The following is a 12,561-nucleotide window of genomic DNA, read 5'->3' as shown; positions in this document are numbered from 1 at the left end:
TGTTGATTAGTTGGGCAGCAGTTGGCTCGGTGCTCTCCACGGAGCTCAATAAGAATGGAGCGAGATATTGCTTTAAGGTTTTTAATCAGTCTTCTCTGTCTGCAAACATCTGACTCAGATTCTGGTGATAAAAATATGAAAACTATCTGTGTGTATGTTGTTAAAAGAAACCTTAACCTAAAGCATCACAGAGGAAAAACAAAGTGCTGCAGAGGATTGAGTGGATCTGTTTAGTAGAAGCAGGTGTAAGCCATGTGCATTAAGTCTGCTTCCTGAAACGGCTTGACAATAAAAGCCTTCTACCGAGAAAACCTGAGAGTGTCTGATTGTTGCAAACAACAAAAGTCAGCGAGGTTAACCACACTGTAACTGTAAATCTACCACTATCCTCTACCCCCCACAGCTATAATAAATATTAGCACTACTCCTACTACATAGCACTGCACAAAACCGCAGCTCAGAAATCAGAAGTTAGACTATAGACTGTACTGCCCACGTTTCTCCAGATGATGACTTTTGGTTTTAAACTTGCACCTGCAATGTTGCTCTATTTTTTTGCAGGTGCAGCTTTGCTCCATCCACAGTGTCACACACAGATCGCGGGACATTTGGTCACCTTTTCACGATTATGGTTCAACAAACCACAATTCCCCAAATTATTCCCAATGCATATACAAGAAGCGTTCATTTTATATTAAGAATAGCCTAAAAAACGTAATTACAGATTTGACAAGAAGTGTGTGACTGTATATCTGTGTTCATTTACAACTCAGTTTTGCTATAAAAAGTAATAACTTTTTATCCAAAATGAACATTATACATTATAAAGGAACATTACAAAAGGAAAACACCCTTGAAAAGTTAGTGTAGATGTTGCACAATTTGTCCACCGGAGGGCGCTGTGCAATCTCCCTGTTGGCAAGACGTGTTTCAAATTTTACAAACAAGCAGCTGATGTGAGCAGAGTCAAGTAGAGCACAAACCAGTAATCCACCACTTATTATACCATTATAACAAGATTGTTCTTAAACAGACCTGTCATATCATCTTATTAAAAACTAATAAATAACTGCATATAATATATGCTTTGTGAATCTGATTTCTAAATCACCAAATATCAACATCAGTCTAAAAAACCTTAAATTTGTCAAGCATATTTATGAGATAAAATCTATAGAGATTTTTCTACTGACAAATGTTCTCTAAACTAGCTAGCTCATAATTAAGCTAACATGATATTAAGTGCTATAAACACACTACATAACACATTTCAGTAGGTCAAACCAGAAAAACAAAGGTTCAAAAATCCCCTCGTGTTGACTTTTATTATTTCCAGTTGACTCATTTTCAAACAGAAGCAAACTTCTAAAATATTACATGAACTTGCACGACGTGGGACGCTAAACTTACTGTATTACTGTACTGTATCTGTCAAGTGGAAAATGGCATGTATCACTGCAATGTGCTGCATAAATGTGTGGGGAACATCTAAAAGCAGCATAAATACCAGAAGCCTAATTTTTCTGTGCCAAATGCTGCGTCATAACAAGACTGTAAATGTCTGAGATATAACTTTTGTTAACAAAAATCTGTTTACATGCGAAAAGTTTACTTAGAGAAGAAATGCACAACAACTTATTTGCTGTTTTGAAGTGAAAATAAATCAAGGACCCTTTCGGAGTTCCAGCTCACTTCTTTTTACCCATGATGCAGTTTGTGTCTGATGGAGACATAACAGAGCAAAGCCATTTGCCATAAGCTTGAGTCTTGTTTTCCGGATATTTTTTATGTTTCTGTTTTTTTGTAATTAAAAGGAGAATCGCCCACAGCTGTATTTGTTTACATCTCTGCGGAAAAAAAGATGAATAAATCACAGCAGTTTCCAGCAGAGGAAACCTTGTTAAAAGCCAAGACACGTAAGAAAGAAATGCTGTTTACAAAGAGCCCGAGTTTCATTACGGCAGCTTTGAGGCGTTCGTGCAGCATTTGGACCACTTTCTGCATAAAAAGCATAAAAAGAACAAAAAAATATGCAAGCAAGTAAATGGATACAAAGATGCTAACAAATAGCAGGGAATTACAATGTTGGAAAACCAAACGCTGTACAGATTAGCTTTTTCTGGGTTTTTGGTTGATTTTTGTGTCACTGTTTTTTTTGTGTGTGCGTAGGGGGGGGGGGGGGGGGGGGGTGTCAGAGTAGATCTCACATGTTTAAAACTATGTGAACGCACCAAACCTCTAAATTCTTTATACTTTGGTTCACACTTTCTCCAGGGTCTCTTTCTTTGGACATTGGCTACTTTCACACTTTTTACACTGTATTATGTGCACTGTGTCCTTACATTTCTGGGGAAAGTATAGGACAAAAGTTCCAGGCCTAAACTGTCTAACTGTCTACAGCCAATTAACATTATCTAAAAGAAATGTCCTTAAGAAAAAATTAGCAAAGACCTACAACAGGACCTGAGAAGCGCATTCTCGCTTCAGCTAATCTCATCCGAAATGGTCTCAATGCAATATTAGCTCTCAAAAAGATGTTGTTAAGGAAGGGAACTAAGGAGAAAAGGCTGAGGTATGCCAAACTGCACATGAACTGGCCTTAAAATCAGTGGCAACGGGTCGTGAAGGAGTAATGAACTCAAATATAAGATTTTTGGGTCAAATTGTTCTTAATGTACAGAGGCTGGAGAGAGAGGTGAGTGTCTACAGCTGTCTGTAAAGCACAGTGGAGGCTGTGTCATGGTTTGAACTAACAATGTTTGCAAACACTGCCAATGCAGTAAAAGCACACATAAACAGAAATGCACAAAAAGTCATTTGTCCTTTTCTTTGATCCAAACTTCACTGTTCTACAAAAACCTCCTTTACAAGCTGGAGTTCGTTTATGTATGTTTAAAAGATAGTACTTAAGTATTGTCAAACAGGATACAAACACTATGATGATGATTCTTTTGATAATTATTGCTAATTCATTAATGTCTAAACTATACATTTTAAATATGACAGAGTCAATGTAAATGTCCACAATAAACTTCATTGTGCTTCCAAAAGAAGACACTAAGATAAAACAAATAAAATCAAAAGTAAGGAAATATAAACATTTTTCCCATTTCACTCCCAAGTAAAAGGCTTCTCCAGTCAGTCGGAGGGTGATGATAAAGAAGATGACTCTGCATGCTCCTTTTGGACTTTTGCTGCCACCCCAAGTTTCTTCTCTCTGGTTTCCTCCCTCTTTAGCAGCCGAGTGTGAAATAGGTTGCAGCATCGCGCTGTGGACCGAAGCCAAGGCGGCCACACGGGAGGAACAGAATTTCAATCAGCTTCACCCTGTGAGCAAAGACCAGTGTCCAGGCTGTGGCCTTTAATGCCTCCTGACAGGGCCATTTTAAAAAAAGAAGAAGAAAAAAAAACTACATGTCCTACAATGCCATATGTCTGTTTGTATAAGAGACTTGTTGATCTTGAGGGAAAGGGGCTGGGGCCAGAGAGTTAACTCAGCGCATTCATTAGAAAGATACTTGGATAAAGCGTTGCATTGGCAGATGGATGGATGGTATTTTTTCTATATATATTCAAAGCAGATGCACCCATAAAACCTTTAAATACACTTTACTAGCAGCTAAACTTTATGCATTGGAGCGAGGCGTGTTCTTTTCAAACTCCCGAATTGACTATGTGCAATTATTGCCCTCTGTCTCTTTAACAGCAGACAACTCGCAGCATTTCCTTCAACCTTCTCCTTTAATGTTCTGTTTTCCACCACACAATGTTATCTGTGCAGCAGTGTTTACATCTCCGGACAGCAGATAAAAGTGGAGGCTGCAAGACTCAGCCTTTTAAAAGCTTTCCCCGCCTTAGTACTGTTATTTTTAGTCTGTCTAAAGGCTGACTCACTTTTAGGTTTTTCCCATAGCTGATAAAAAAGGGGCTTCCTTCGTGGCAGCCTGTGTGTTGTCTACCTACACTGTATATATGTGTAAGTGGCACATGCATCCTGTAGTGTACTATGGCTTCCTTTTCTCTCTTTGTTTTTTCAGCCCATTTTGTCTGGGCTTCAGCTCTGAGAGAAAAGATCAATCACAACATGCCCGACATGACTTCTAACAATTTAGACAGACACAAAAAGAAGGTTTTGGAAGGAAAGACAGTATTGGATTTTTTTTGTAATCATTATTATTTTGTTGCAGCAAAGCAGGGAAATCCATTTCCCAATTTGGAGGTGTGCACAAACACCCCTTCTTAAATTGGAAGTAATCTCTCTTCATCATCCCCGCCTCGGTCTCCTACAGTCACAAAACAACTCCCTCCGTCCCCTTCCCTCTCCTCCTATTATCCTTTTCATCCACATCCACCTCTATCCATCTCTTCCACAGACTTTTCAAAGCCACAGCATTGATCCATAGTTGAATGAAGCAGCAAAGCACTGCTTTACTGTCGCTCTTCATTACATCTGGAGTGCACCGTGCAGAATGTGGAGTTTTAATTTTTCCAAGAACCAAATGTGCATTTTTTGTGCAGGCACATTGAATCATTTAGTCTTCCTAACTACAGTTTTATCAGTGAGGTCAGGGCGAGCAGGAGAGGTTCATTATGACATTTATAAAGAGAAACTTCACAATTATAATTTACAACTGAGGAATGCAAGGAGGTCCTACTTCTCTGACATCATCACTAAAAACAGCCATAATGCTCGGGTCTTATTTTCTACAGTTGACAGGCTAACAAACCCTCCTGTGTCAGTGGCAGCTGAACTTCATTTGACCATGGCCTGCAATGACTTTGCCAAATTCTTCACTGAAAAAATCCAAAAAATTAGACAAGCAATTGGTACATCAACAGCAGATCCAGGATATGTACTGTGTCCACCAAAAAACTGTTTAAACACCATGAAACAGTTTCAACCTATTAACAGCAAAGACCTGGAGGACATCTTAGGTCAACTGAACTCCTCCTCCTGCTGTTTAGATGTCCTGCCAACAAGTTTTTTCAAAAAGGTCTCAAAGACTTTAGAGTCAGACCTGTTACAGATCGTCAACTTTTCTTTATTATCAGGTGTGTTTCCAGAATCACTAAAAACTGCTGTAATCAAACCTATACTGAAAAAGGACAATCTTGACAAGACACAAATGAACAACTACAGGCCGATCTCAAATCTCCCGTTTTTAAGTAAGATCATTGAAAAAGCAGTTTCTCAACAGCTCAGTTACTTCTTAAAACAGAATAATTGCTACGATGCCTTCCAGTCAGGTTTTAGACAGAACCACAGCACTGAAACCGCTCTGACCAAAGTGTTTAATGACATATGTCTGAATACAGACAGTGGAAAAATGTCAGTCCTAGTTTTACTGGATCTCAGTGCAGCATTTGATACAGTTGACCACAACATATTACTCAAACGACTGGAGAACTGGACAGGTCTTTCAGGAACTGTACTAAACTGGTTCAAAACATACGTAGAAAACAGGAAATACTTTGTATCAATAGGTAACTTCACATCTGAGCAGACAAGTATCACATGTGGAGTTCCCCAAGGTTCCATCTTGGGACCCCTTCTGTTTAACATCTACATGCTCCCACTGGCACAGATTATAAACAACAACAAAATAAACTATCACAGCTATGCAGATGACACACAAATATATATCACAATGTCACCAGGAGACCGAGGCCCTGTACAGGCTCTTGGTAAATGCATTGAGGAAATCAATGACTGGTTGTGCCACAATTTTCTCCAGCTAAACAAAAACAAAACTGAGGTAATAGTCTTTGGCGCCAAAGAAAAACGATTACAGGTCACCAGAGAACTTCAATCTATACATCTAAAAACCACAAACCAGGCGAGAAATTTGGGTGTAGTGATGGATGCAGACCTAAACTTAGAAAAACACATTAAGACAATAACAAAGTCAGCTTACTATCACCTCAAGAATATATCAAGGATAAAAGATCTGATGTCTCAACAGGACCTGGAAAAACTAGTCGATGCATTCATCTTTAGTAGGCTTGATTACTGTAACAGCATCTTTACAGGTCTACCTAAAAAATCAGTCAGACAACTACAGCTCATTCAGAACTCTGCTGCTCGAGTCCTCACTAAGACCAAAAAAGTGGACCACATCAGTCCAGCTCTGAGGTCCTTACACACCTGCCTGTCCGTCAGAGGATAGACTTTAAAGTTCTGATGCTGGCCTATAAAGCTCTGAATGGTTTAGGACCAAAATACATCAATGACCTCCTGACCCAGTATGAACCATCCAGATCCCTCAGGTCATCTGGATCCGGTCTTTTATCAGTTCCCAGAGTCAGAACCAGACACGGAGAAGCTGCATTCAGCTTTTATGCTCCTTATATCTGGAACAAACTCCCAGAAAGCCTCAGATCAGCTGAAACACTCAGTTTATTTAAATCCAGGTTGAAGACTCACCTGTTCTCAGCTGCATTTGAATAAAGCACCAAATCCACACTTTAAGCTTAAATTTCAAAACTTACATTTAACTACTGATTTTATCTACTGTTCTGATTTTATCTGTTTTGATTTTATATACTGTTGTTTGTTTGTTTGTTTGTTTGTTTGTTTGTTAATTAGTTAGTTAGTTTATTTGCTTGTTTTATTCAATTTTAAATCATGCTTTTTATTTGTTCTTGTTTCTAATGTCTCTGTAAAGCACTTTGAATCACCTTGTTGTTGAATTGTGCTATACAAATAAACTTGCCTTGCCTTGCCTTGCCTTGCCTTCTATTGTTATTTTGGTTAAGCTTGAATGGCATTCAAAAAGACTTTACTTAGAGGTAAAACAGAACATAGAAACACCTGAAATGTTGGATCTAAAACTTTAATGCACAGGAAAGCTCAGGGCAAATTGTTGGATGGTATAAATAAATATTTCAGGGAACACTGAACAAAGTTTTACTTGTTAAACTTTATCTGCTAGAACTTCTTTTCATATTCAGCTAAATTGCAGCAGAGACTGTATATGTAAAACACAGACAGGTACCATCTGCATTATACAGTAAGTCAAAGTATCCTCAGTTCTAATGATGCACGGCTTTAAGCCTTAATTCATGAATTAAGGCTTAAAGACCATTTAAACTGCAGTTTAAATGGTCCCGATGAATCATGATACCATATAGCACTATCGTAGCCTAGCGTTAGCGCTTCATTATCTCTACTTGATCTCTACCTTAAAAGAAAACTTGCCTGCCAACTTTCCAACATAGCATTTTCATATGACTGTAGCACACTGCAAAAATGTGTTATTGGAGTTTAAAAAGGGCATTTACAGGATTTTGTATTGCTTTGTACAGTAGCACTGCTATTAGCATTAGCCATGTTGCTAACCACTGGTAGCTACTTCAAGCTATGTTCCTGGAAAAGTTTTTAAAAAATCATATGGCTAGCTAGCATAAAAAGCAATAATCATTGAGAGATAAGCAAAGAATATGTTCATGAATACTCCTCTTCAACCTCTTGTTTTGTAGCACTTGCTGATATTCTTTCTGGTAAGTACAAATTCCTTAAGATTTAAAGTGTAGTAAACCAGAACTATCAATCAAATGTTCAGGCGACAACTTTCAAATTCAACAACATAAATTACATTTAGCAGTTGCCAAAAGCTGTACTGCGATTTGTATAAATATGATTACACATGTAAGCGGTGTGATATTGAAGGTACATGTAACCTCTAATCACTGCTATACACTAAGCAAACATACATGTAACTGATGACTCCCTCCTCTCTATTGTGTTTAGCATGTACATCAGTGATGGAAAAAAACGACACATTTACTCAGTGTGGAAACTGTTGGAAGACATAAATATCCAGGAACTGACTGGGTGCACTCTGGTGAATCCAAGCATCATTGCACGCAGGAAGAACAACAAACCCTGCAGGGCCAAGCAGACACAATTCACTGAGATAACACTGAGAATAGATTCAGTTTCACCTGCACTGTGACAAAAAAGCAAAACGGGGAGATATTAGTCAACACAGCCAGAAACAGCAATCTGTAGCAGGCAGGGATTAAGAAGAAGCAGGGCAGCAGTGAGTGTGGCAGGCTCTTCATCACACCTTCAGTTTCTGCACTGACTCCAGAAGACTCCAGATTACTTGATATATTGATTAATGGCAAGTCATTCTGGCAAATCCTTGAAGCAAATGAAACACCAGCCAGACTTCACCACATGATGATGTCAGATTTATAATCACTCATTTTTTTCTGAATCAAGTCTGTCAACTTTGCAGATGAAAGAAGAGATTCTTCCCAAACATCATCCAAAAAACAACATTAGCAGATTTAATAATGAAAGAAGGACAGTGAAATAAAAAAAGTAGGACTTTATTATAAAGCCAGTATGGATCTGCCAAATACCGCAAGTCCACAGAAAGCTGAGTCAACTCACATATCAACTGCTAAACATGCTGTACTTTGAGAAAACTCAAAAACTAAAAATTCTGACTGAAGGTTAATTATAGTTTATTACAACTGAAGTGTTAGTATTAGTATATAGTGTACTACCAGGTGCAATCCAAGCTGCAAACTTCGAGCCAACATACATGGTAAGTTCCTCAAACAGCCATTTGAGGACAGCTCCCAAAGTGCGTCCAATCCAAGAGACACGTGTGTTCAAATACCCACCTTCACAGAAGAAATAAATGTTTACAATCTAGTACAGAAAAAAAGCTTTGGATCTCTATGGATAGTTATACTGGCCAGACTTATAGTTAGTAACGTGGTTACTTTGATGGCAGCTAATAGCCGTCTCCTACGACTTATCTCTGCCAGTCTCTGAATTAAACCTTTAAACCCTGTTTGGGCTGTTAGTGCAGCAGTGTCACCTGGAGCATTTTATTCAAATCTGAAAAATAATATGATGTTCTGTGTATTATAGTCCATCCAGTGTATTTTTAGTTGGTTACTTATTAGCACACATATGTTTCTTTCCATTGGACACATATAGTTTATATATATTGCTTCATAACCAAGCTTGCTAGCATTAGCTGATAACTTAGTACTCCAAGCACTGGTCCAAATATAGTTACTTTATGCTGGGTACATCTTTTCTATACACTCAATAGTTAGAGATCAATACAAAAGGAAAATGACAGAAATCTCCTCTCCAACCTCTTTAAATGGCATTAAATCTGCAACATTTTTATTAAACTTATTGCCTACTTCATACTATAAAACAACTAAAAAGATGCTGATGTGAACTTTTTAGTATGTTTTTTGCTATGCTCAGTGAAAGTTTCATAAAAAGGACTCCAAACTACTAACACCTGTATTTAGAACAAATAATGCAAGAACACCCAGAAATCCAGGGGAAATCTTAACAGATTTGTCACCATAGCTGGAGCGTACTTCTGACCAATCACACTGTTCCACTTCTGCAACATAAAAGCTCCCATACACCTGGCTCTGTCCATTTCCTCATGTTTTACAACATAGTTAAAGTAAACCACCTCAGTAGCTCTGCAGGCCTGGCCCGACCCAACCAACCTATCAGCACAAATGAAAAGTTAATGAGCGTTGCCATGGTGACAGTCACACCAGGTGAACAAGCGATGACCTTCTCCACATCCAGGTTAATGATTAAGAAGAATGACATCTCAGCATAGTCACTAGTTGGAATCCCAGGAGGGAAAATCTGACTCACAAAGAGCCTTTACAACAAAAACTCACTGTGACCAGCACAAGATGCATGAACATAAATGATAGATTAATAAGATGATAGAAGCTGATTGGTCTACCAATAACATTTATGACAACATAGTAATTATTTGAACTGTTTAATTACCTAAAAAGCAGCTGCATTATTTTTGGCTTGGGCCTTTGATCGGACAAAATAGGAACAATGGATACCTGAGTTTTTCTGATTTAAAAAAAATGTTTTTGTTTATTTGGTTTTGTGTTATTGATTACCAAGTTTCTCAGGGATCATTCATCTATGATACAAGTTCAAAATTGAAGTAAATGGCCCACATTTTATATCCAGTAGAAATGATACAATATTTTAACAGGATGATGTCCCATTCCATCAAAAGAAATCGAAGACTCATTCTATATCTTGTTCAACCGATCTCTACTTCAAAGCCAAAACACAAAATAGATAAAAGTGAAACCCAAAAAGTGGCGATCCAAGCGGTATGTCTGGGCACGGTTCCCACACAAGAGCTTCCACTTCATCACTGAGCACAGATGATTCCAGCTAAGGGGGCATAAGAGAAACTATTAGCAGTGATGGATGATGTTTGGTAGAATACTGTGGTAGGATTGTAGCATCTTGCTGCTGCCTCTGCAAGGCAAAAATATTTCACTTAAGTTATTCAGTCTCTGAACTTTAAATTTTTTTAAGTTTCTAGTGTGTGTGAGACCGAGGTGTATGCAAAGAAAGTGAAGATTTGGGTTATTTTTGATGGAGAAAGAAAATGAGGCATCGTCTTTGAATATCTGATACTTTAAATAATAAGCAAGTATGTCCAGCCAGGTGTTTGAAGACAAGCACAAATGTCATTTGACTCACTTGTATTCATTAAAAACACAATCGGAAAAGGCAGAATGAGCTAACTGCTTCATTACATCATTACACACTGTAAAGGTGGTAATAATTAGTGTAAACATTAACTATGCAGCTTAGTATTTGATATTTACTGTAGGAGTTTAGCTTTGCCTTTCTCAGGCCAAGCTAAATATTACTCAGGTTTAGGATTACAAGCTAAACTGCCCAAAATGAATGAATAACATGAAGGGCAATAAGAACATTACTGTAGTTTTCATTGCTTGCCACATGAAAGAGTCTGCTAAAGATCATGCTTAAACAGCTTGTTGGCATTATGTTGAGGTTTTGGTTCAAAAGTTCAGAGAATAATAACTGAAACCAAACCTTCATTTTCAAGGCAAACGCTTCTCACCACCCACACTTTTTTCCATCGAACTCCTTCAGTGGCAAAAATCTTTCCTAATCTACTCTTTGTCTGACCTTTTCCAACCATGGAAACCTGTCTTTATAAAAGCTATCTGTGTATTTCAAGACTTCACACACACACACACACACACACACACACACACACACACACACACACACACACACACACACACACACACACACACACATTAAAGAAAAAACACACACACATGTGAGAATAAGCGAGAGATTGCCCGTGCCTTTAAACAAACTGATCATCTTCCTCTGAGCAAAAGAGATTACAACATGATAAACTGCCTTCAAATTTTTAACAAGATCATTGTAAAGTCATTGCTGACTACTCATGAATTTACTCCATCAATCCTTAAATGTTACATGAAATATTACAGCTGTAATGCAGCAACACGGAGATGAGAGATACCGGGAAAGTATTGGGTCTTGATATCCCCTCTGCACCCTGGTGCTACCGGTCCCTGAAGGCATATTACAGAAACTTTTTAAATATCCAAAGAATATTATGTGCACAAGGTCAGTGTAAAGTCACTTTTGATTAGAAATTAAAATATACAGGTCCCATAAGGGATAATGAAACCCACTCCACTTTCAGGGTAATATAATCCATGTTTACAGTTTCAAGTTCTTTTATGAGGCGGGTTAAAAAAAAAGAGAACGTTATTAACTGAACTCCAGGAAACACTGTCTCTGTTTATAGATGCGACTCACTTTCTATACTTCCATTTTTGGACTTTTCACTTCAATTAATGCTGCTTTCAAGTAACACCCTAAATTGTCATATGGCAGCGGTATACTCAGAAGTCATTCTTAACAAACACACATGTTCTTGAATGTAATATATTTGCTAAAACGTAGAGTCTGATTAGTGAGATCCCAGAATCTAAGATATCCCAATAAATTTAGGAGAAAGCAACCAATGAAATAGGTCGCGGCAGATGGCCCCGCCCCTCCCTGAGCCTGGTTCTGCTGGAGATTTCTTCCTGTTAAAGGGAGTTTTTCCTTCCCACTGTTGCCAAAGTGCTTGCTCATAGGGGATCATATGATTGTTTGGTTTTTTCTCTGTATGTATTATCATAGGGTCTACCTTACAATATAAAGCACTTTGAGGCGACTGTTGTTGTGATTTGGAGCTATATAAATAAAATTGAATTGAAGGAAACAAAATGTAAAACAAATGATTAACTAAACGATCATTTTTTTTTATATTTAATTGCCTTGTAGTATGATGGCCAGGCCCTAAGTAAGATAAATTCAGTTGTGCAATAACTGTCCAGGTACATAAGGAAAAATAAATCAATTCTGATACACAATATTATGTTCAGTTTCCCTTAAACAGTATTGCGATGGAAGCAGTTTAAGAGTAGACGGTTATTGTTGCCAGAGTGTGCCAGAAGCAAAGAAAAAGAAACTTACTTTCACTTTGTCTCCCTTGAGGTTTAATACATGTAACAAATGTCTTTTTTTTTATTAAATTATACAGAAAACTAGATTTACTTGATATTTCGATGCAAAATATTAACAAAACAAAAGAGTAGATCTACTTATTGAGTACTAAAACTCATACAGAAACAGAAGCCTGTGCGGTGAACATAACCGAGCATTCATAAACTCCAGGCATTTCT

The 12,561-nt window shown here is 37.8% G+C and overlaps 1 protein-coding gene across 2 annotated transcripts in view; it reads right to left on the bottom strand.

The window, feature by feature from the left end:
• The window catches only part of LOC146647597 (receptor-type tyrosine-protein phosphatase N2-like), a 231,715-nt gene that overhangs the window by 216,833 nt on the left and 2,321 nt on the right, over positions 1-12,561 (bottom strand). The window lies entirely within an intron of this gene.

This window comes from Rhamphochromis longiceps, linkage group LG18, assembly GCF_057381845.1.
Source record: "Rhamphochromis longiceps isolate RC_006_pf linkage group LG18, R_longiceps_female_GT1.1, whole genome shotgun sequence".
Lineage (NCBI taxonomy): Eukaryota > Metazoa > Chordata > Actinopteri > Cichliformes > Cichlidae > Rhamphochromis > Rhamphochromis longiceps.
The sequence above is the reverse complement of the archived record's forward strand: the minus strand, read 5'-3'. Positions and strand labels throughout refer to the sequence as shown.